The sequence below is a fragment of the Perca fluviatilis genome, chromosome 5 (assembly GCF_010015445.1).
Source record: "Perca fluviatilis chromosome 5, GENO_Pfluv_1.0, whole genome shotgun sequence".
NCBI lineage: Eukaryota > Metazoa > Chordata > Actinopteri > Perciformes > Percidae > Perca > Perca fluviatilis.
This window is the reverse complement of record NC_053116.1, coordinates 20,432,769-20,458,465: the sequence shown is the minus strand read 5'-3', so window position 1 is coordinate 20,458,465 and position 25,697 is coordinate 20,432,769. Positions and strand designations below refer to the sequence as shown.

Sequence of the window (25,697 nt, the reverse complement as noted above, 5' to 3'; positions counted from 1 at the left end):
AAAAGACATGCATCCAGCGGAATTTCCTGCGGCACCGGAGCAATCCCGAACTTCGTGGATATAGACTACTCTCACCGACACCACTGACGCTCGCTTTCGTTTCCTCGCTCAGTCACTCATTTATGTCACTCATATGACGCACCTGGCATTCTCAGTCTAAGCTACTCTCCTAACACACTGTTGTACTGCACTGCTGTAATCTCTTTTATGTAAAATGAATGTCGCAGTCATCCATATTTTTCGTTGCTCCATTAAAAGCAAAACAAAACATGCAGAGTCAGAATCAAATCAGAGAAACAAGACTGGACACGACAGCAATACTTGCAGCTCTGTCAGGATGTACTCAGGCACAGCGGCACACACAGTTAAATCCTAATGCCACCATGCTAACAATAACAATGCTAACATGCTGATGTTTAGCAGGTATAATCCTTATCATGTTCACCATCTTAGTTTTTAGCATTTTAGCATGTTTTTCTAATTAGTGCCAAACAGTATAGCTGAGGCTAATGTCATTAGTTGGTATAGGTCATAAATCAAAGTATAAGACAAATTAAATGCTTTACCTTATGATGGTGCTAGATGGAAAGTAAGGAGATCAAGTTATTACAATTTATCCTGAGGGGGATATTAATGTATTTGCCAAATTTCATGGCAATCTGTCTCGTGGTTGTGAAGACATTTTTCTCAAAACCAAAAATGTCAACATCATAGTAGTGCTAGAGTAGTGCTGCTTGGCAATATGGAGAAAATCAGGTATCACGATATTCTTGGCCAAATACCTCAATGTTAATATTGTGACGATATTGTAGGGTTGACAATTGGTGCTTTTACAAAATATTAGATAAAAGAACTACATAAATAATCATCAGTAATGTGGATATAATGACTAAGTGGGTAAAGGCCTACAGCTAGAACAGTCTGGTAAGTTAAGAAAATGACATCACTTTACTGTAATGTAGCCTTGAAAACCAGGAAATGACCACACTTACCATATTATGACATTACTTTATCCAAAATCTAAGACAATATTTGGTCTCATATCACGATATCGATATAATATCGATATATCGGCCAGCCCTATGCTAGAGAAAAATTCAGGGGATCACAAAAGTCATTAGGATTCATGATCTGGGAATCATGAATGTCTTTTGTGGCAATTCATCTTATAGTTGTGGAGATATTCCAGTCTAGACCAAAGTGGTGGACCAACAGACCAACCAACAGACCAACTCTACAATCTATACAGCCATACTGCTTGTGTGGCTACAAATTGAACTTGTTGCTGTCTCATTTTCACATAGTAGTACAAACGTGTTTAATAGGTCAAAGCGAAATAATTTCTATGTGAGATAAGAGCAACAAAACATGTAGAAAACATATTGACAGAAAATAATTGACAATGTAATTCTTTGTGACCGTAAATCCTAAAGCCATCAACATCAAAACTTAAGCTCCTCTTTGTGCTCTTCCCTGCCACAGCTGCAGCCCCGGCGAGGACACAAGGCCGGCTCAGCCTCATCACATAAAGGCAGGCGGAATGCTAATAAAGTTGGATTCAATCAAATTGAAAGCAGTCTTTTGGTAATTCATGGCTTTAAAATTAGAATTCTTGTTCTGCATTCAGAGCCTCTCTCTGTCTCTCTAACACAGCCCAAGTCTTATCCTGACTCAAACTGAGGGAATGTTGTGTTATCTACTGACTTTGTTACTTTAATTGCACAAAAACGTAAACAGAAAAAGAATAATACAATTCTAAATGATCTTAAAGTGGTTATGAGTAAAAACCTTTTTTTATTATTGTAACATGATCTTTGGTGCTAAACAGACGTTGCTGATGTTCCATTTCCTACAGTAGATATCATCATTTTGTAGTCGCTATTGTTTTTCATCACGCCATTTGTTGATTATATATTGTGTTTTTGTCGGCACTGACACAAATGGTTTTCTCCAGAAACAACCAAACCAGCACTGGATGTTTAAAATTTAAAATGTAAAAGCTAGATAGATAGATAATAAACAGGGCATTAAAACAGATGTTTAATTGTATTAAACATTGCAGATCAATACCTAAAACCGACCCAAACGCCACTGTTTGTGTGCATGCATATGTGCATGGCTATAGTTTTCTCCCTGTGTGTGCCCGCAGAGTGCTCTGGGTAATGGCAGTATCATAATATTAGTCATATTAGGAGGGGATTAGTAAGAGAAACCGTCTTAAGGATGTGATCCCTGGGAGGGGGTGTCAGATACTGCTTGTATTACTGTCCGCACTGTCTCGCACACACACTGGGAGCATAGCAGCCTCGCCTGCTTTCCTCAATAGGAGCTTTAAAGAAACATGACACACTGAAGCGCACCACCTACTGTAGCTCATTTCTCTCTTCCACTGTTTTTTTTTTTCATCTCATCTATTGGAGTGCTGGTGTGAAACCTGTCTTGTATAAAAACAGAAATGCTCTAGCTGTTTTGAAAGGTTGAAGCATGTGGAAAAGGAGAACTAGAAGAAGTTCCCGCTTACTGGACAGACAGAGTGTCATTTACAGTTGGAGCCAAAGTGACAAATTTCTCAGTGACTAAAGTGTATTACTTACGTAATGTTGTGTTTCTGAAAATGCACTGTTGATACCAGTGACAGCCAGCTAGTGGAGGAGGGCGCACATGCAGCGCCCTACCAGCCATAAAGCTTTATCAGTGTCAACAGCCTCTATTGAGCTCGATGGTGTTTTAAGCCCCCAACGTCTCCTTCCAGGCAGCGCTGCAACCGTTGACTTCAAGGCAACCCTAACCTTAACCATAACCCTAACCATAACCATAACCATAACCATAACCATAACCATTGCCTAATCCTAGTGCCGTCCAGGCAGCGCTGCCTGGAAGGAGACGTTGGGTGCTTAAAACACCGATAAACCTCTATTGAACCCACCTATATATAGCTATTACCACAATATCATCCATTTCCAGCTCAATTGGTCAGGTCAGATGGCAGCAATGCAACAAGAAAAAGCTGCCAATGGCAAGATAGCATGGTAGGCTAAACTGTAGGCTGTTTAAGCATTAGGCTGCGTTCAGACAGCCTGCATAGGTCGGAGTCGAACCCTGGCTCGCTGTGTCAAGGAGTAAACCTCTATATATGGGTACCCGCTCTACCAACTGAGCTATCCAGGAGCCCACCAACAATCAGACTTGTCGGTGTGTTTTGTGCTATGGTTTTGCAAATCACCGGATCACTTTTTTTGATCTGAATGCCCCGAATATGACAACCAGGTCAAGATCGAAAAACTGGAATGAAAATTTTAATTTTCAAAGTCCAAGGTTTTCTTTTGTTTTTGTATGCTTAGTGACAAAAGAGTCTAAATTAATTTAGTAGCCAAGATTATCTGTTTGATAGAGCGTGTTTACTTGTCTGATTCAATTTTTGAGTAAAAGTAACATTCTTCTGTAGTTGGAGTCAAAGCTTAGTGCACCAAGCTAAATAACATTGCTAGTGTGTAAGCAGAAGCACCCAGGTACAGTAAATAAACACCATCTGCCACTGGTTGATAATGGACACAAAGTTTGTGTGTTCGCCAACACTGTATATTTCTCCACAACACGGTCTCATCACCTTCTTGGTCTCTGCCATTAATGGGATTCAAACTAGAGACCAGTTACTTACACAACCCACAAAACTGCAGTAATTACTGCTGTGAACGTGCGCCAGCTCAAACATATCCATTTAAAGCTTCATACTGAATTCATAATTGGGTAATTAGATATAATTACATGTGCTGTGGGCTTGCCTGACAACTTAATGAGGTAGCTATAAAATAGCTAGTGGTTCCACTTATAAGAACATAATGAAAGACTACAAGATAAAAGGGCATACACAGACAAACACAGGCAGCCAGTAGCATAGGCCCCGAGCTACACACAGACACAAAAAAAGAGTAGAAATTATTAAAGGAAAGAAGTGAGTAAGTGAGTGAGTGAGTGAGTTTACAACTTTCATTATACACTGTCAACAGTGGCTCAGTTCACCAGTGACTGTGAGTGTCTCTGTGGTTCCCATGTTTCAGCCTTTTAGGAGGTCATTTGTTTCCAACCTTTCCTTCACCATCGCCAAAGGAATGACTGAGGCAAGACAAACACGCAAGGCCAGGCCTAACTGTGCTGTTCTAATGACCACAGTGATTGCTGTGTAGTTGTTGTTGATGTAGAAAGCTGCCGGAGGGTTGTGTGTGTGTGGCGTAGCTCTGACTTCTGTTTAACGGCTCCTCTTTGCCGTCAGCCATAATGAGTCAGCCGTGACGCTGCCAAAGCTACAGTGTCTGTGTCGGTCCGTTTATTACCACTGCTGAAAGGGATAGTACATCCCCAGCCCACACACTGGTGGAGAACCCTGTCACCGCAGACTCATTAGCAGAAGCTATAGCTGCGCCAAAATCAACAAATCAAATTGCTTTCTTAATAAGCTGCAACGTGTTGCAGCAAAGTTGGCTACTACAATAGCAACCATAGTTAACCTGCATACCTCAAGAAGGTCCACTTGTCTCCTCAGATCCTGGTGAGCTTCTACCACTGCACCATCAAGAGCATTCTCACCAACCGTGTCATAGTTTGGTATGGCAACTGCTCTGCCCATGACTGGAAAGCACTGCAGAGGGTTTTTCTTATTATATATTCTGCTATTACACTGCATATATCTATATTATTCTTACTACTATTATAATGTCACTGCTACTACATTGCACATATCTGTACATGTTGTTCATACATTGTTCATATTACATAGCCATATTTATTCTGCTCTTATAACACTGCAATATTTTTCTTGTCCTGCCTATGCACCACCTCTCTATGCTTTGTATATCACATTGCACTTTTCTGCTTTTTTGCACTTCTGGTTAGACACAAACTACATTTTGTTGTCTTTGTACTTGTACTCTGCACAATGACAATAAAGTTGAATCTAATATAATATAATATAATCATACCATAATTTTAGCTGCCATGGTACCGCAGCATCCACCACAATCTAATGATTCTGAAATATTTTCAATTATACCTCAATAAGCCTGCAGATTTTACAGTTCTGCAACACAAAACTGATGTCAAACAAATGCTTAGAAGGCAAATTCTTTGCTTTGCAATCTAAAACACAGCTTCAACACAATGTAATTTATTGATATTTAGGAGGGGATTTCAATTACTCTGAGCGTCATCAAGGTAGAAAGCATGAGGGTGTATTTAGTATAGTGACAGAGGTGCAGAGAGCATTGCCATAATAACATGCATTCATGCTGTTATCCATCTCTAAGTGTAGCTGAGTGTGAAAGAGAGACATTACATTCAATTAAGAAACTAAATACTATCTTTTTTGTTTTTTGTGAATTGCTTTCAATGATTAGCTTTTCTTTTATTATAGTGCACTATGTAGTAATGTTGAAACCACTTGTCGTCTTTTCAGAAAGATGTGCAAATTGTTATACTTACATCATCAACATTGTACAACCTGCCTTAGCAGTACTGTTCTTGATTATAGTCATGCCAATGAAGCAAACTTGACAACAGAGTTGTAAAAGTAAAGTAAACTGACTATACTGAATCACTATTGTCACTGACTGAATCAGTAGTTTATAGCAGTGGGGACAACTCAGTATACCTTACTTCCTGATGAAAGAAAAGAAGTGATGCATTCACTTACTGATGGACACACTGAAGTGCATTTGATTGCTTAGCTTTGGGGGGAAAAAGTGAACTGAACTGAACTAATCCACCTCTATCCTAAAAAGAAAATTTGAGAGTGAGAGACCGAAAGTGAGACAGCACAGCAGAGAGTTTGGTCAAGAGGGATGGCCATTAACAGTGTAAATGAAGGGAAACATGTAATGACAGGACCCCAGAGTCACTGATGAGGTTGATGGATGGCTTTCAACTCAAATACATGGCAGATCATTACTCACCGCAGACATAAACACTCACACATACACACACACACAAACACAGAATCACATGCTCACTCATCCTCTCTCTCATTCTCTCCCTTATTAACCTTCTGCACATCCACTTACACTATTTAGAATTGTATTGCTGGCACTGCAATCATATACAGCTTTGGAAAACATTCATGTATAGTACACACACACACACACACACACACACACACACACACACAGACAGAGCATCACTCACCGTTGCCCTATTTATTACATACCCTCATTAGTTAAAGAAGGAAAGCAGTGTCACAGTCTTCTCTGTCTCTTTGTCACAAATAATTATCATTATCTATTACCATCTTATCTTTTCTGTAAATGTATTAATTCATTAGCATAGCATTTTGTCCAACCCACAAAATAAATCCAAAACACATTCAAATAAATACAATATGGCAGTAACCGCCAGAAGTTTGTTAGTTTTTTTTTCGATTGCTAAACGATACAACTGAAGCACATTATGCAAAACTCTAACCACAGTCTGCATTACCAACAGTCACCTGAGCTAAACAGTTCACATCACCTGCAAAACTCATTCCAAACATCACAACTCTTCACACATCTAAAAACAATATGAATAATCCTCACTGAGAAAACACACACTTAGAATTTAGAACACACTGAGAGTAAAAACACTACTATCAAACACCAATACAGAAATTAGAAACTTTTCATCTTTACAGTTTGAATAATTTGAGTGACTTCACACAAATCAATATTTTCTTTAAAGAAAATAATGCAATTCTTTCACATGAAGGAATGAAAATCAGCAGTTTCTTACAATAGATATATATTCTTATTTTGTCTGTAGTAATTTATGTAATTACTGGAAAGAAAGTTACAAACTAAAGGTACGTCATAGTAACAAAGAATTGTGGGGCTAATCCTGCCTCTCTCCAGCATCAGGTTCACAAGTTTTCATCATCTACACCTAAATACAAATTAATGTGGGGTTTCCATTGCTTCCACATCCATTCCTTTCGGAAAGTGAACAGTTTAACTGTAGTAAAGCTAGTGTTTTTCATATTTTTAATATTTTTTATTTTGTATATTGGTATCTTTGCTCTTTTACCTGTTTACTGTTTCTCTCAAACGGTACAGTGCATGACTGTTTCATTCTTACTTGGTTTCTTTATTTTTTTTAAAGCTTTCCTTGTATATACAGTATGTATTCATAACAAGACACCTGCATAGGCTTTCAGCTAAAATTGCAATGAGCAGTGTTTAAAAATGCACCAGGCTGAAATCCATTCGGTTTTGAATGTGTGGTTAACAGTAACAGCAGAGCGTTTGCATTTGAACAAAGTGTTGTAAATCCACAGTGTTGTGCAGGTTGTGGTTAAAGCCATGGGATAAGTGTGTAGACTGTTCAAGCGATGAAAAGCGAACTAGAGTTTGGTCCACATGAACTGCTGCTGTGCAGACTGTGGTTAAAGTTTTGCACATGTGGCTCAGCTGTGACATTACGGTTAAGTATAGAAAAGCAGCACCTTCTCATATTTGAGAAGCAAGAACCAGACATTTTTAAGCCTTTTATGTTTAAAAATGGCCCATACATTTTTAATTATTGCACTGACTGTGTCTGGTCTTTTGCTCTTTTATTGTTTTGTCTTGTTGTCCTTTTCCACCTTATGCTGACTTTACACTCCTTAAATGTTAAATGTAGCACCATTGGCCCCAGAGAAACTAAATGTTTTCCCTACTGTGTACTTGTATATGGATGGGTTGAAAATAAAAATAGTTGCCATTCAATTTCTGACAAACAAATAACTAGTTGATTAATAATTAGTTTTCTCTCATTTCACTACTAAATAAACCAACTACAGCTCTACACTGGCACTGGACAAAAACAGTCCCTGAAAGATAAGCTTCTCTCTTCTCTTTCTTCCTCTCCCTCTGGTCTTCACCCCTTCCTTGCTCTGCAGTCAAGGGAAACAGTGTGTGGGGCACAGAGGGGCTGGGTAAACAGTGGTTCTGCAAAGTGCTTTTTCCCGGGCTGTGTATACCTGGGTAATAGAGGCAGTAATGGAGTTTGTTCAGGCTAAGGTAATCCTGGAGCTGTGAGCGCAGCATCTGCTGCAGTTTCCATCTGACGCTGTTCTGTTCCACAGCAGGTACTGATGCTGTTGTAGCTGTCACCGTTACTGTCCCACACAAGCCATTTGGGAGCAAAGCAATGTATCTACGTGTTTGTATGAATGTGTATTTTCCCACAAAAAAAAGTGTGTGTCACAAAAAACGTGTGTATTGCATACAGATAAAGTTGTGAAAGAGGGAAGGTGTCTGGATGTGTGTGTGTGTGTGTGTGTGTGTGTGTGTGTGTGTGTGTGTGTGTGTGTGTGTGTGTGTGTGTGTGTGTGCGTGGCGTGTGCGTGTGGGTGCGAATCTAAAAAATATGTGTTTGGATGTAATAGCTCACCTTTGGGAGGTGGGATAAGAACAGGGCTGGCGGCCAGGAATGAAATTTACGGGGCCCGATCTCCCAGAAACAATTTCTTTATGTGGTTACACACATTTAGAGTGGCTACTCGTCCCCCCTGGGCCTCGGCACACCTCACACAGCTACTGGAGATGGCCAATGAAATACAGAACATCTTTTATAGGACACATGCTTTTTATTTATTTTTATTTATCCCCTGTAGCTTTCTTTCCTTTTTTCCCTCTCTCTCTCTCGCTCTCTTTCTCTAGGTCTCTGTCACTCATTCCTGTTTCTCATTCTTTTTTTCATTATCTTCTTTTCTCTTCTAATCATGCAAATGTAAACAAGATCACCTTTTACACATACTAAACTAAACCTTTTATAGCCTTCCTGGTTGCTCTGCTTGTCTTGTATCTCTCTCTCTCTCTCTCTCTCTCTCTCTCTCTCTCTCTCTCTCTCTCTCTCTCTCTCTCTCTCTCTCTCTGGACATCAGCTTTGACATTATTCACATGACCCAGAGGGCTAATTGGCAGAAGAAGTAAGAGAGAGAAATACAGGAAGAGGGAGTTTTTGTGTTAAAAGTGCACAGGGAGACATAAAGAAGTTGTGTTATATGGAAACATGAACGCTTGCTGTATTTCTTAGAATGACTGTGTGTGTGTGTGTGTGTGTGTGTGTGTGTGTGTGTGTGTGTGTGTGTGTGTGTGTGTGTGTGTGTGTGTGTGTGTGTGTGTGTGTGTGTGTGTGTGTGTGTGTATGCTTTTGATCATGTTGCCATAGGGAGGCAGGGTAAAATGGTCCAATTAGAACAGGTCCTGTGGCCTGAAGTCTCCTGCAGAATGCCCCAAATGGTAAGGGTGCACTGTGTGTGTGATAACAACAATCAAATTTCAAAATGTAATAACATTACAATTGGTAAAAATGTAATTTAAGTACTCTACTGGCTTGCAAAGCTGTTTATTATCACATGCAGCCATTGATTTTCAAAAACCAAACACACTGGGATGTCCATGTGGTCCAGGGATTAAGACGCCCATCATGACATTTGTTGCATCTCTTTCTCCCTCATTTCCTTTTTTTGTCTTGTTGATTTTATCACCTTGAAAATGACTTTGTTATTTAAATAATGTGACAAGGGGGGGCCTTATATAAGCTGAAGCTTCTGACCCTACCCTTTGGTTACAACCAATAAACATTCATTCATAAAACGCCCCAAAAAAGTTGAGAAAAAAAAAAAGATTTATATACACACAGTATGACTTTTTGCATTGTTTTGCTCGCAGACATAGGTACACACATGATCAATCAAGTACACACATACCTTTGTATTTATTTTCTAGTGGAGAGTCGAGACCTCCTTTGACAAAATGCAGCCCATAACGTAAACCTTAACCAAAACTTAATTTAACCTAAACCAATCCTCAAACTCACTTTTCAAAAATGTCCTCAATCTAAAAGTCTAAAATCTCACAAAGGTAGATCTTCTTTACCATGTCACCCTCTCCATCTCTCATATTATTACAAATTATTTTTCTCTTTCGTTAACATGTGAGATACAGTAGGGCATGGCTTTGGCGGAGGTCTGCGCTCTCCGAGTGCCCTTCTAGTTTCAGTTCAATTGTTTGCCTGGTTTTGAAAGTGATATAATGTGATTCAGCAAACACAGTAATTCAAATTTAAGAAGTAACACATGAAAGATAAGCAGCCTGTCACAAGAAAGAGGCTGCAACACTAACTTTTTCCTGAATGACATGGCACAAAAGTAAATTTGATATAAATGCAACATGTTTCAGTTTTATTACTGTAAAAAATGAAGATCTAAACAACATTATCTCCTGCTCACTTGAACGCCATTCCTAGTCTTCCTTCCTCTGTCATTCTCTCCATTTCTAACTCTCCATCTCCTCGCTTTGTCACATCTATGTACCTTGGATAAGTAATGTGAGCAGAAAAACCCAAAGTGTTTATTGAATGAACTGGTGATGTAACATTTCATGATGGTATCCTTTAATACATTTCAGAACCATTCTATGAGCAACTAGTCAGTGGCAGCACATTTATTTGTTTCTTTTTACATATTTCCCCATAAACCCCAACACAGAATATTTACTGCATCTTTACTTTCCTGTCAATCATGCCTCAGTGTCCGATGCTTCCTCTGTATTTTGTAACTCCCTCACTCCACTCCTCTGCCTCGTCTCTTACAGTATGTTCCTCACAGAGCCACATTAAACAGAGGGAGAGTAAGAGACAGATGGATCAGTAGGATGTCAAAAATATATTTACAGTTTGGATGACCATATTTGTTTAAATCAAACCAGCTTGAATGCACACATAAGGATCAATAAACAATTCAAGGTCATGAAAAGGCCAGAAACAGCCATAAGATTAGATGATCAGGAGACACAAACGTTCCCTTGTTACCTCTAACAGTGTATGTTAACATATCCAGAGCTAAAAGTAGCCACTACAACACCTCACAGACTCTAGCCTGCTATGGATGCATTATAGCTACTGTCACCAATAAAGGTCATCTTATGAATCACCATCTACAGTACATCAGGTGATCCCTGCGCAGAAGACTGGCCACCACTAGTTTCAGGGTGATGAGTTTCCCTACATGCTCCACACACATCTTCATGTTTTTAATGTATATAGCCTATAGACTGAGCGCAACTATTTTTGAAACAAGTAATAGTGCGAAGCAGCCACCGGAAACGTTGCGGCACCTTATGTGCTCTTTCTCCATGAAATAAGGTGACAACATACTTATCATATAGCACCTCTGGACACACCACAGCTTATAGAATCAGTCAACAAGAAGTAAGCAGCTGTTTGCCCCCACTAAACACCAGCTCTGCATTAAATAGAGCGCTGAACCATCATATGCCCCAATACGCACAGCTAAGACCCCTGTGTGTGTGTGTGGGGGGGGATGTCAGAGAGAGAGAGAGAGAGAGACAACCTTATATGGGCTGTGCAACACCTGAAACAACCGCAATCATTTGTCTTTGCTATAAAAATCACCCCCGTGATAATAAAACATAGCAAACCAGAGCAGGCTGATGGGATAGTACCACGAGGCAATCTTTTTGCATAACTCTTATGCCTTCATGAAATCAAATCATTGTATATTCCCTAAAGGGGAAGAGATGAAGCGTAATCCATTCTGTGCGTAAATGGGTTTCAAAGACGATATAACCACTGTTATACATGCATATGCGTGGCAAGTGTGCCACTTCACTTTTTATCACGCACACTCTGCACACAGTTAACAGAAAGCACATAATTGCACCAGGCTGTTCTGTGCACGTGTACAGTCAGTGATCATTACCTGTTAGTGCGGTGTGGTCTTGTTCTGTTAGCCCAGCAGGTGATCCTCTCTCCTCATAGCCGCTCCGCTATCCGAGACGGAGGAGAGGCTCGCATCCCCTCTCCGGTACTATAAAACGGCTCCTCTCTCACACTGGCCGCTCAGGTTCGACTGGAGCGTAAAAGTTATACCATACCATCCACCTCCGCAGCCAGACTAGAGAGAAACGGAGTCGATGGCAGATGTGACCTCCGGGGTTAAAACCAGCAGTTACTCCGGTGCAAGAAAATGTCCCCTGAAAGTTCCGCTCCTCTCCTCCTCTTTTTCACAGGGTAAGACAGGAAACTTTGTTATTAAGCCATACCAACATGGAATAAATATCCAACTTAAACCTCCTGAATTGGGCTTTTCTTTTGCTTTGCATCGATAATTCCCTCTTTATCCTCTTTAGGTGGAAGCGACGAGAAAGTAGCCGAGTGTGGCGGGACAGAGGTGCGATGCGGTCGGGGAGTCAGGCAGACTGCTGGTGCGCTCCCGTCTGTCCGCCTGGAAGACGGAGAGCGCTGGCTTCATTGTCAGCTGTGAAGTGGAGCAGCGCTCCCTAGCGGCCTGAGGAGGGAAAACCTGACTAGAGAGGCGCATGCAATACATGTAAATGATACTGTACAGTAATGTGAAGAAGACCATATGGGCTGCGCCAAGACCTGTTGGATATATGATATTTGCCCTCTCTTGTCAGCATAGACTGGCAGACAAACAGAACGTGGCATGTACTAATGTATCAGCACAATAACACACAAGCACACACTCAGTCACACAACTCCAAATGCGTCAGCCATGGCTCTCAGGGGGCTGGATGCTGGACATGGGGCAAGTCTGAAATGACTTGTTTTGTCACTTCCAGAAGGACAAAACATCGTTGGATCTTTCACTCCCTTCCCCCTCATCTCTCTCTCTCTCTTTCTCTCTCTCTCTCTCTCTCTCTCTCTCTCTCTCTCTCTCTCTCTCTCTCTCTCTCTCTCTCTCAGCTGTGTGAAGTTCAAATTAAATTGAACTCACTTTAGCTGAGCTATGGGCATTTCCCCGCAGACTAGACCAACAGGAGCAGAGGGGTGATCGACACCGTGCCCAACCAAACAGACCTGTTTGTGTTGTGTGTGTGTGTGTGTGTGTGTGTGTGTGTGTGTGCGCGCGCGTGCGAGCGAGCGAGCGTGCGTGCAGTCTTCCACTGCCTGAATTGACCTGAGCAGCCCAAAGAAGTTTACTCACAACAAATGACTTTGTCCACACTCTGTCACTCTGCAGTTCATTTTAAGGAAGCAGCCCCACTGGCTCTGAGGTGTAACTGTGTGTGTGTGTGTGTGTGTGTGTGTGTGTGTGTGTGTGTGTGTGTGTGTGTGTGTGTGTGTGTGTGTGTGTGTGTGTGTGTGTGTGTGTGGATCCACGTGTATGTGTCTCATCTGACTGCAAGAGAAACAGGTAAAAGGAATAGGTATTAGGGCCACAGAAGTCAGGCAATAGAGAAACTTGTCCTAAAACACTATCCACCCACACACACACACACACACACTTTCACTCGATGAAACAAAGTACAGTTGAAGTTCTAGCGGTGTGTGTGTAGTATATATGGGAGTCAGCATGCAAGTGCCAGTGTTTGTGTGTGGGTGTGAGATGTAATCGAGGTAATGATGTATGGTTGCTCACATGGATGACAGAGTAATTGATCCATAGTGGGGGTTGTGATTGGGCGCGTGTGCATGTGAGGAGCCCCAGTGCCAGTCATATATCATTTCACCCAGTGAGCTAATCTGTTACTCTGACAAAGAGTTCAAATTACTGATCTATCCTTCCTTTCCGTCCCCTTTCTCGAGCCTTCAACACTCTTCTCTTTTACACTTTTACTCTCTTTTTTTCACCCTCTGTTTTCATTTGTCATTCTTTGATCTCTCCATATTATCTTCTTACTGTAATATCCTAAAGCATTCTCCTTCTCTCTTTGTTTGTCTCTCCATTGCTTTCTCTTTCTCTTCAAGTAATACGGGTGAATCACGCATAACCTAGGATTTGTCTTCTGCACCGTTCTTTGGCAGCACAGTTAAACTCAGCATGTGGACTGCAAGATAACAAATAGGGACACATGCATGCAAGATCCCAGGGCTGCTTGGAAGCCCTCAAAAATCAACCTAATTACTTTGGGATCTGTGGCATTTGCACACATACATACATCCTCACCCACACACGTATACGCACACACATGCACGCACTCCAGTTGGTGGCCTCCCAATGACACAGAGAGGGATTTAACATGTGCCAATCAGAGCCCTTGGTGTATTTCTGTCACAGAATAGATAGTCAATTCCCACAGAGAAGCTTTACAGATCACATAACAGCCTTGATGAGGCATGTTGTGTGTATATGGAGTAGCGCACAAACAAACACAGCCACGCGGACATATTAATAGAGCAGCTCAAAATAATGTAATCATTAATTTGTCACACATTTCACTGAAGTGAAATCAGCTCAACGAAACAACTGAAATGGTGACAAATGGATGCCGAACTATGAGATAATCCTTACAGGCATGAGGAGTTTGCCACATGGCCCTGCATGTACTTATAATAATCAGAGCTGTTAATGAGTGTCGACATGGTCCAGCTGTCACATGCAAAACCTCATAGAGAAAAAATTTGTTTCAAAGGATGAGCCATAAAGCCCACGAAAAGTTCAAAACCAGCAGTGTGTTTGTTCATCTCTCAAAATACTACAACTGTCTGTGGCTCTCAGCCCTAAGCCCATTGGTTTCTACTAAAAAAGTAAATCTTTAACACAGCTATTATCAATATTTTTATAATAACAGACTAAGTATTTATAGCCCCAGGATGGAATGTGTGGGATTGAGTCAAAATAATCTGCAATGGTCATATCCATTGCAATGAAGGAACATATCACCCAGTGCAATTTTGTGGCTAATTTAAGTTTATTTTAAATAGTTTTTGGACAGCAATGAAGATCTAAGGTACAAAGGAATAAGCTACTGTATATCAGGCATTGGCTTCACAGGCAATACTTGTTAGTATGGATCAGTTAATTGTTAGTTTTGGTGTTTTCATGGGATTTGTTGCCAGTTACATATACATATGTAGCATGTCAAGACGTACAAAAAAGCTCATTGGAGCCATATCTTAAACCCAACAGGAAGTCCATTTTTTATTGAAAGTTCAAAATTTGTGCGATTTTGGCCATTTCCACACGTTGTACTTTAACCAACTCCTCCTAGAGATTTCATCCGATCAACTTCAAATTTGGTCTGTGCCATCGTAAGACATTAAAGATGAAAAGTTATTAAAAGAAAAAAATTTCGTCATAGGGCATGGCCGTGGCAGGGCGGCCATTTTGTGAGTTTCGCCATTGAAACAGGAAGTGGGTGTAACTTGAGTGTACATTGTCCAACGGGCTCAAAACTTTTCAGGATTCGTAAGAGTCCAACCCTGATGACATCTGCAGGCCGATATTGGCTCAAAGTTATAGCGCCCCCTAGTGGCAACATGAAGTAGACCTAAAAGTCAAGGTGCTAAACTTTAAACGAACTCCTCCTAGAGATCTACTTCAAATTCGGTCTGTCATCTTAAGACACAGACCTTAACGGTGAAAAGTTATTAAAAGCAAAACTTTTTGTCCAACGGTGTGGGCGTGGCGGCCTATTTCTCGCTTAAAATGTTTTCAGAAACATGTTTCAGTGAACTATTTTAGTACAATATGAGATCGTATTCTGAACGAGCCGCCATGACAGTCTGGCTTTGAATTTCCGGAGAAAACAAACCCATGTGACGCGTTCGTCCAATCAGCTGCCGGTTTTCATTTCTTGGGCAACAATACAGAGTAGCGCCGCCTGCTGCTATGGAGACATATTACGTTTCTCAAGTCGTGTCGCCTCAGTGTGTCCTCAGGCAGTTTTTTAGACCTCGGGGACCCGACTGATCATCTCGACTGGCTTTTCTGTCGACGGTCAGCCATCTGGCTGATGTGTCCCAGCTTTTATGTGAGGTATCAATGAACTCAGCAGAGACATCTTTTTTTATTGTTAAAGGCTTGCCTCGACCCCTATGCTTTGGCCACGCCCCCTTTCACAGTTAATGAACTGTATGATGTAGAGTCTTGTGTGAGGTATCATTGAACTCAGCAGGGAGTTCTATTTTAACCCAGTAACCCCGACGCAAGCAGAGGCGCAAGGGCCCGTCCAGCGCTGCTTGCAGCTTTAATTGTATTAAGAGTTTGTACCAGAATAGGTTTACATGGTTTAATTTTCAAAAAACACTATATTTTTGTTGTACTGCACATTGCTGCAGCTACCTCTGTTCACCCTGTGTGTTGAGCTCTCTGTTTTAGCTACAGAGTGAGGCATCTCACTTCTGTTCAATCTTTGTTGGGAGTCGCACATGCGCAGTAACTAGGTAAGGACAACTAGCCATTAAGAAGCAGAGTATGAGGGAGTGCCATGCTAGCAGTTAGGCGAGCATTATAACGTGTGTTACAAAGTGACGCACGTTTGTCACGGAAGTAAAGGCTGGACTACAATAGAGCTGTTTGGAGCAGTTTGTGAACAGTGTTTTCTTTTGGAGATGGTAAGTCCCTTTGGGGTGGACTTTGGGCTTTTTCACTTTGTAAACCTATAACATGCACAAAAAAGATAAAAAGCATAATATGAGCACTTTAATAAAAATGCCATTTTCCATGGCCGCCATCTGTTACAATATATACTGGCATCACAAACGTGCCAGCAGGAAAACGATGGAGTGCCTACTCCAGGTAGGGAATGAGTCCTTACCCCAAGTGAAGGAGTTTAAGTACCTTGGGGTTTTGTTCGCGAGTGAGGGGATAATGGCGCGGGAGTTGGTCGGAGAATCGGCGCAGCGGTAGGGATGGTACGGTTCATGAAAAAACACCCGAACCGCTCGGTTCGCTAGTCTCGGTTCGGAGCATGTGTGTACCGCACGGTTCGTCAGTACACTGTTAAGCTGCACTAACCTCTTACTGCCGTAGTGCCCACTTTATACACCTATGTTAAAACACTTACTGGAAATGACGAGCGGGATGGGCGTGACAAACGCAACCCATGGCAGCTGATTGGACGATCGCGTCACATGGGTCTGGCTGGTCCCTAATTTCAAAACAGACTGTCATGGCGGCTCGTTCAGAGTACGATCTCATATTGTACTAAAATAGTTCACCGAAACGTGTTTCTGAAAACATTTTAAGCGAGAAATAGGCCATGCAGTTGCTGAATCTGTCTTCATTTCAGATCGACAAAGGTCAGTTTAAAAGATTTTCGTCAGATTTTGAGAGACACCGAGCCGACCGCTCCTCAAGTGGAGTGGGGTGCCGCTGCAGGTCACATCACGTCACATGCAGAAATGTCAAGTGGGAGAGAGGCTGCCCAGAGCTGTAGGATGCGCCAGCGTCGTTTATAGTCTGGTGTGTGGGAACATTTTGGATTTCATGGTACCTATGATGAAATAAAACAATATATAGAACTGCCACTGTGTGCATGTTTTGTGCAACATGCATTCAATATGCTAATTTTAGCTATATATCATATGCTGAAGTATATTCTGGAGTGTTAAAGATTAAAAGAAAAAATAACAAGAACCGTACAGAACCGAAAACCGTGACCCTAAAACCGTGATACAAACCGAACCGTGGGTTTTGTGAACCGTACCACCCCTACGCAGCGGGTGCGGTATTACCTTCAATTTATCACACCGTTGTGACGAAAAGAGAGCTGAGCCAGAAGGCAAAGCTCTCGATCTACCGGTCAGTTTTCGTTCCTACCCTCACCTATGGTCATGAAGGCTGGGTCATGACCGAAAGAACGAGATCCAGGGTACAAGCGGCCGAAATGGGTTTCCTCAGGAGGGTGGCTGGCGTCTCCCTTAGAGATAGGGTGAGAAGCTCAGTCATCCGTGAGGAGCTCGGAGTAGAGCCGCTGCTCCGCCAGCGTCAAAAGGAGCCAGTTGAGGTGGTTCGGGCATCTGGTAAGGATGCCCCCTGGGCGCCTCCCTAGGGAGGTGTTCCAGGCACGTCCAGCTGGGAGGAGGCCTCGGGGAAGACCCAGGACTAGGTGGAGGGATTATATCTCCAACCTGGCCTGGGAACGCCTCGGGATCCCCCAGTCGGAGCTGGTTAATGTGGCTTCGGAAAGGGAAGTTTGGGGTCCCCTTCTGGAGCTGCTCCCCCCGCGAACCGACACCGGATAAGCGGATGAAGTTGGATGGATGGACAAACGTGCCCAGGATAATACTGCGTAACATTTCATTTTCATGTAAAAACATCAAAGTAAAGATTAACATTTTTTATACAGTATCATGTGTGTACATGTGCATGCATTTCAAAGCCTTGCCAGATGACTCTTATTACCAATACTAAAATATGTGGCACAGAGAGCTGAGTGCATCGCTTCATTTGGAATAAACACAAAAACACACACACACTTTGTGTTCTGTGTTGCATTGGCAGGCAGTAATACCACCATTAGCATATGAAAGACAGCAGCTGGAAGGTGTAGCTGTCACTGTTGCTGTTGCTTGTTGTGTTATCCACTTGGATGGCAGCTCCTCTGTTCTTGCTAACCCTTGCCTTGCTAACGTTTCGCTGTTGCACTCCCTCCTGTCTTTCTGTGTGTCTCCTTCTGTCTGTCTGTCAGTCATGCTTTTTTCCTCCTCCATGTACATATGACTAATCAAATCCCTCAGGGGAAGGGACATACAGTTAATATATTTATGAAGCGTAGACCCTCATTACAGACAGCTTGGACAAAAATTACGTAAACATGCATTGTTTATCATATTTTGTGTAATTTTTCTTGGTCAAAACTCAAACATATGCTGACTTTCTGGAAATCCTAAAACTTATTTCTGAAAAGTTCCCCTTAGAAATCTCTCCATTCATTTGTAAGATTTAAACTGCTGAACAAGCTTTTTTTTTCTTCTTTTTTTTCACTCAAGCAGTGCTTCTCAGAAGAATGCGAGTTACGTTGTAAAAAAAAAAGAAGTTACAGTAGATCACTTATCACAAGCTGTAAGTTGAGTTGAAAGACAGAGCCGCCCTTGGCAAAGAACACTTTATCTCAGATAGCAGCAGGGTGCAACGTACCAACTGAAATCTCTCTCCTCTTGTCTTTCTCTCTTTCTCTCACTCAAAGATGTAAATGTTCAAACAGACTAATTCCTTCAAAGCTCCGATGAGCATGAAAGACCAGTCTCCGCCCTCATTGCTAATTGATGGCCTTGCATCGCAGCTTGAAAGCTACATGAGCTTTGCTTGAGACTCTTTTTAGCGGTAACTACACTAGAGTTAGCTGCATAAAAATTACATTACAGACAACCTAGACACACCTTATACGGATCCCCTTTCAGTCTAATTCTTTCACTTTAAATGTAATTTACAGTACATGGAAATAAGCTGAATTATCTCATTGCACCAAAGAAGAGGCAGGATAGCCCCACTTTTATTCAGATGGTCAGACTAAAGGCCCTGACACACCAACCCGATTGTTGCCCGTCGGACAGTCTGGCGAGGTCAGTGACTCGAGTCTGTTTGGTGTGTTCCGTGCAGTCGTCAGTCGGAGGAGCTGTCGGCCTTCATTTGGACCGATTTGACATGTTGAATTGGAAGGCGGACAGTCGGACTCAATGGCCAATCTGATTGGTGGAGCGCTAACCCGGAAATGATGAGCGGGATGAGCCTGACTAACGCCTCTCAAAATCTGACGAAAATCTTTTAAACTGACCTTTGTCGATCTGAAATGGATTCAGCAACTGGATGGCCTATTTCTCGCTTAAATTGTACAATAAAAGTACAATCCTATACAATACAATTCATGTGATGATGTGATGATGTAATTGCTTCCCTTATCTTCCCCTAGTATCCACACTAATGATGTCAAAGGACTAAGTGGCAACAACTTCACAAATCTTTTTTAAATATAAACTCAGTACGCTCACACACGAGGACATGCTGGACAAGCTTCCTCACATTGACTTTGATAGGCACAGCAAGGAGGAAATGAAGAGCATCGTGTCATTACTTGATGTTCTGTTCTGCTGTGTTCCCAAAATGTCACTCCTTTACGCTTCGTCATTATTTACACGAACATAGCTACAACAGGAGTGCACAAGGGACACTAGCATAAACCTACATAGTTTCTTAGGTCCTTATAGGCTATTTGACCAATGTTTGCATTCAGTGCCAAACCTGGAACTAGTGTGATGTGATACATACATTTACGTAAGTAGAATAGAAAATACTCATGTGTTGATTAGGAATGCAGTGATGCCGGTTTTGTCACACATGGGCTGCTCTGTAACAAGTAGAGGACCCAGAGTGATGATCCTTTAACTTATCAGATATCCATGTGTGATGGGAGTCAGTTATCCCATACATGGAGGATGATATGCACACCAGCTGGAGAGCTCTTTCAGTGCAACGAGATACTTGTTTCCATGGCTTTTTAAAATATTCAGTGGTGAAGTGGTGAAACAGGTTCACGAGGCAGTGCAAATAAAAGCTCTACTTCTTAATGGTTTTTACAATTACTGGAGAGAAATAGAAAGTAACAGAGAAAATATATGTAAGAGAAAAAAAAACAATCTCCTTTCCTTGCCTTGTGTTTTGACCTCTCAGCTCGATTCATCTGAGCAGCAGGGTCTTGGGTCCCGTTTTATAATCTCCTGAGCACAATGAGATACAGGCGTTTTAATGCAACAGCCACTCATAATCCAAAATCTTTTCAGGAAAAACAACAGCCATAAAAATCTGGGATTATGTTGTTCTGCGCTACCGGTTCAGGGTTCTGTCTCTCCTTCTGTCTTTCTTCTTTTAATCCTCTGTCACTCTCAGTCTCTCTCTCTTTTTCTGTCTCTAAATCTGGTAAACAGCTTTAGTTCTTATCAGAATGGAATCAGACAGGAAAGGCTCTATTTGGAGGCTAAAGTTTTCTGCAAATGCATTTGTCAGATTTATACTGTACTATAGTACAGTTAAGAGAGAGAGAGGCAGAGAGCATATCGTTTCTTATGGTTTAGACACTGTTCTTCCACTTGCATTGAAAAGTATTAGTAGATATTGTGCCCTTAACCCATCCCTGCATCCACCACCCTGCTACACTGTGGCTCAGTGTACATAAACTGGATTAGAGGGTCTGACACAAACACAAGCACGTATGCACGCCTTTAGCTTTACATATTTGAACAGCACAGCTGAATATTTGGCCCAAGTGAAATGGGATTAAACTTTTACTGTCTCTTCAATTCCTGGTTTTTATGTGTGTATGGCTTGCTCATCCCTGTAAAGCCTGACAAGAAGGAGGCAATTGTTTTTAAACTCCTTGTGAACATGGTCTGCTGAACAAAAGTCTGTCCAGCCTAGATTCACATTAATGTAGGTTTAAATTGCCTGATAGTAAGACAACATCCCATCCATACAGATGTGTGTCTATAACCCCATAGAGGCATCACTGTGCAAAGCACGGCCACTGAAAGCAATTCAGTCTGTTTGTAAACGCTGCCAGTGGGACTACACTGCATTCATTCATCCGTCTTTCCCCTCCCTCAACCCTCCTTTCCCACCTGCTTCCCCCTTACCCCTTCACTTCTCTCCTCCGACCTCCTCATTTCCATCTGATGACAACACCTACAAATGATTAATGATAATCCATGCTGGCCATTGACTGCGATTTGGAAGCATTTTATATGAGAGGCAGCAGGGAGACTTTTCACTCACTCTTTCTGTGTTCCCAGTTGTGTCTTTTACTCAACTGACTCCAGCTTACTGAGGAAAAAGACACCAGAGGGAGCCAAGATGAAAGACACTTTGGAGAGGAGAAAACCAGTGAGCCCACATTCACTGCTACTAACAGCACTATTTTGAAGAAGAATCAGCTCCGAGCATGAGTAGGAATAGGCAGACTAGGTTGTTGGTTATAAATGTCATCTTGTGGAGAAATATGATTCTTTTAATTTGGTTTTGGCCTAGTTTCAAAATCCTTAATGTATCTTCTGAATGGGTGAACGAGCATGAACAGTAAGCAAGGGTGGTACATGGGATGTCAATGCTGGTAAAATTAGTCTCTTAAAACACCATATGTAAAGAAAATGAATTAGTAGGCAACAATAAAGAAAGAAAAGCATACAGGAGGAGTTGCGTTAACTTTTGACTATTTGTGTGATTTCAGGGCCCTCTAGTGGTCACGTCTGCTTTCTTACCAAAAGTTGTATGTTGATTGAACAGTAAATGTTACATTTCTGATCTGCTCCTACACTATGAGCCACCCAGACCTCTCAGGTCGTCTGGGACAGGTCTACTTGTTGTCCCCAGAGTAAGAACTAAACAGGGGGAAGCAGCGTTCAGTTTTTATGCTCCACATATCTGGAACAAAGATCTTGCCTTTCTTTAAATAACCTATTTTATCTGCTTTTAAAAGTTTTACTGTTTTAATGTTTTACCTAACAGTACCTAATATTGCCTAACAGGGCTTAATAGTACCTAGAACAGTGCCGAACAGTGCATAGCAGTGCCTATCTAACAGTGCTTAAACTGCATTGTAAATTTTATTCTTGTCTTTTATGTTTCTCTCAGTTTTTTTTTTTTTTTTTTTATTCTTATACTGCACTGTACATTTTATTCTTGACTTTGAATGTTTTTAAATTGTTTTAAATTGTTTTCTGAATGCTCTTTCATGTTTTATGTAAAGCACTTTGAATTGCCCTGTTGCTGAAATGTGCTATATAAACAAAGCTGCCTTGCCTTGCCTAAAATGTTACTCTCCTAGAACCCGGTTAATTTACATTCTCACAGATGAATATTATGGTTATTTAAAGTTTTTGTTATGATAAAATCATGTTTTGGTCATGAACCTTCATCAGCACATCTTTTATCTAAAGCCCAGGTTGACAATGACATTTCAAACACGGTATTGATTCATCTTTTGATTGTTTTCTTAATTAACTGATTAATTGTTTGGTCTGAAATTTCCAGCAAATTAGGAAAATCCCCATGTTCCCACAGTACACGGTGACACTTTCATATATTGTGCTTTGTCTGATCAACAGTCCAAAACCCAAATATAATCAGTTTACTTTCATAAAAGACGAAGACAATATTTACACTTGAGAAGCTGGAACCCGTAAGTCTTTGCCATTTTTAAAATAAAGTGCTGACAGTGTGCGGGACCTTTTGTTTCAAAGCATCTGAAATGCAAAAGAGTCCAGATGCCATTTCCATGTTTTTGTCCAAACGAGATCAATGACATGAATTTTCTTCTGCTCCTTGTCATCAGTATTACTCAAATTTCCTGCAAGATTATCTTGCCCAAACAGTGATATGCATGCAGGTTGTACAATGTGTGTTACACCACTAAGTGTCGCTGTGTCCTCACATTTTAGCTGTGTTAGTGCCGTAAGGGTGAAGTGAGGATATCTTTGGTCCATCTCCTCTCTCATGAGTAAACGTCCTCGGGGACATGATGGGGGAGTCAGTAGTTCACTGCAGCCTCGAGTTTGTTCTCTTGTTTTCTGTGTTCACTGATCTATAATGACCAGTGGGGGGAAAAGATGAGAAAGGCCAGAAATGGGTTTCACAGAGACATAATTGATTTTTTGGTGTTGTGCCCTGAGGGCAAAGGTACAGTGTGACCCCAATAATGAATTATTTAAAACTCAATGAAAGGCTAAAGTCATATATGTGCCACTTTTAATGCACAAGCAGTCCTATTAAAGTGATACTTTTTTTGTGTGTTGATCAACAGTTTATCATTTCTAAAGGTTTATATGCCACACTGGAAACTGTGATGCAATGTCAGCATAGTCTGTGGTAATATCTGTGTGATACGGTATGCCCCATAATGTATTTATGATAACAAAATCACAACAATGGAATATGAACGGATGACCTGTACTCTATCCTAATACTACCATCTCAACTGTATGGTGTAAGAATAAAAGTACAGCCTTTAAACCCAGAAGAACTCTGTCTAATGGGGACATGTTGATACAAGAGTCTACTGTACAACTCTATAATTCATATTTGATCGATAACGCAAAGAATGTGTCACATTGCCCATGCAGGTTTGTATGTATAGTTTTGGAATACATTTTCACAGTTTAATAATCTTATCTAGTGATCTATGCATGGCTTTCCTCCTCACTTATTCTTCCATGTGACACATGGATGTTTTGTGACTGGAGAGGATTGGTATGGACAAAGTACAAACCGTGATACACTGGTAAGAGCAAATTACATTTAACCATCTATCCAGCTAAATGTAAATAGCTCATGTTACTGTATGGTGTTAACAGTTAACTTCATTTAATATTTGAAGTGGCATTTTCTTTTGCAGCGTGCAAATGTTTCACCAAAACAAGTTCCTTCTGTGGCTGGGTTGGCTCAGTGGGTAGAGCAGGCGCACATATACTTGGAGGCTTATCCCTTGCCGAGCCACCGTCACTGCGTCCGCCCAGGACGATTGTGATTGGACGATTGATTGGTGCTAAATGCTGGAAATACCACTCATCTTGGTCCTTGCTGCTGTTAGGCAAATAGTTAATGTTAACATGTTAAAATATATTATGTTGAAAATTAAGTGAAAGGTGGCGCTGGAAGCTTGGTTGTGTAGAAACTACTTTGGCTCTTGGTTGCTGACAGTTAATTCCATAGACTGTTTAATATTTACAGTCTATGGTTGATTCAAAGGATTGTATTTCTACCATCCACTCCTACAATTGACTACAAACCATGCTATGTCTCTTTTGTGTTTGCAAAGTGTTTTAGATTGGATGGTGCTAATATAATAGCTTTCTCTCTATATTGGACCAGGTCTCTCCATTCCCTCCAAAACGTGCACTGTCAAGATGATTTATCATTGGTCAACACTCAACAGCATGAATTTACATGTGGAAGTTTATCAATTGATTTTAGCCTGAAATTTCAAGTTATAAATGCTGGTGCTCTTAGACTTGAAGACTGAGAAACTCAAAAGTTTGAATAATTTAGACTCTGTGTGCACTGACCCAAGAAAATATTAAAAGTTCCCAAATAGATGTATCCAGTCCAAACAATCCAACCATTTAAATGTATAGAATCATCTGATGCACCATGTACGTAGCATATAGTGTGAAAACAGCAGTTTAGGAAGGGGCAGAGGGAAAATAATGGAGTACAGGGGTGTTGTAAATGCATACACAGGGCTATGTTCTCTCTGAACTGCAGCTGCATTTCAAACCTTAATCTTTCTCCATACACACATCAGCTAGCAGCTCCCCCTCGCAGACAACTTACAGAAATAGCATCAGCATTCTATCGGATTGGGAGGTGCCACTGTGCATCGTTTTATCTTAATATACAGTCTGTGGGTATTACCATGGAAACTGCAGAGAGCTGTCCAAATTATTGTCAAAGAGCCAGAATACAGAGAAGTCAGATAAATTCAGTTTATTGTTGAGGCTTGTGATTTTTTCCCCCTGATGAGAAGGAAAACCACTAGAAATAGAGTGTTCATAATAGGCTACTGTGAGTTAATAATATGCCTACTGTATGCCATGAAATGTTCTTCTTACCCTGAAGCTGCTGGGGTTTTACTTGTAGCCTACTGTTCTCGAGGGCGAATGAACTTACAACCTCATGAGAGGTTAAAAAGCTCAAATGCCTGTTGTGTGTTTTCCTGATGCACTGTGGGAGAAAATCACTCGGGTCAAAGTCAAAGTCCATCTCCTTACACAATGTAAGAAGAAGAAGAAGAAGAAGAAGAAGAAGAAGAAGAAGAAGAAGAAGAAGAAGATGAATTTATCTCCGATTTTACAAAACACTGAATAACATTGAAACCTTGCTTGTGAGATAACGGAAAACGCAATTTATGGTGACAATTTAAATGACAAAACACCTCTTTATATGCATGATGTCATTATTCTCTAACCGTAAATGGGAGGGGACCTTGTAACGG

General features: G+C 41.1%; 1 protein-coding gene across 2 annotated transcripts in view; it reads right to left on the bottom strand.

Annotated features, from left to right (window-relative positions):
* The window catches only part of LOC120559772 (chemokine-like protein TAFA-2), an 86,535-nt gene extending 74,040 nt beyond the window's left edge, over window positions 1-12,495 (bottom strand). The window contains exon 1 of one of the 2 annotated variants that reach the window (XM_039801770.1): window positions 11,729-12,495. The gene's annotated coding sequence lies outside the window, so the exon portion shown is untranslated. The remainder of the gene's footprint in view (window positions 1-11,728) is intronic. The other variant, XM_039801769.1, reaches the window with a different exon arrangement.
* Window positions 12,496-25,697: the final 13,202 nt, after the last annotated feature.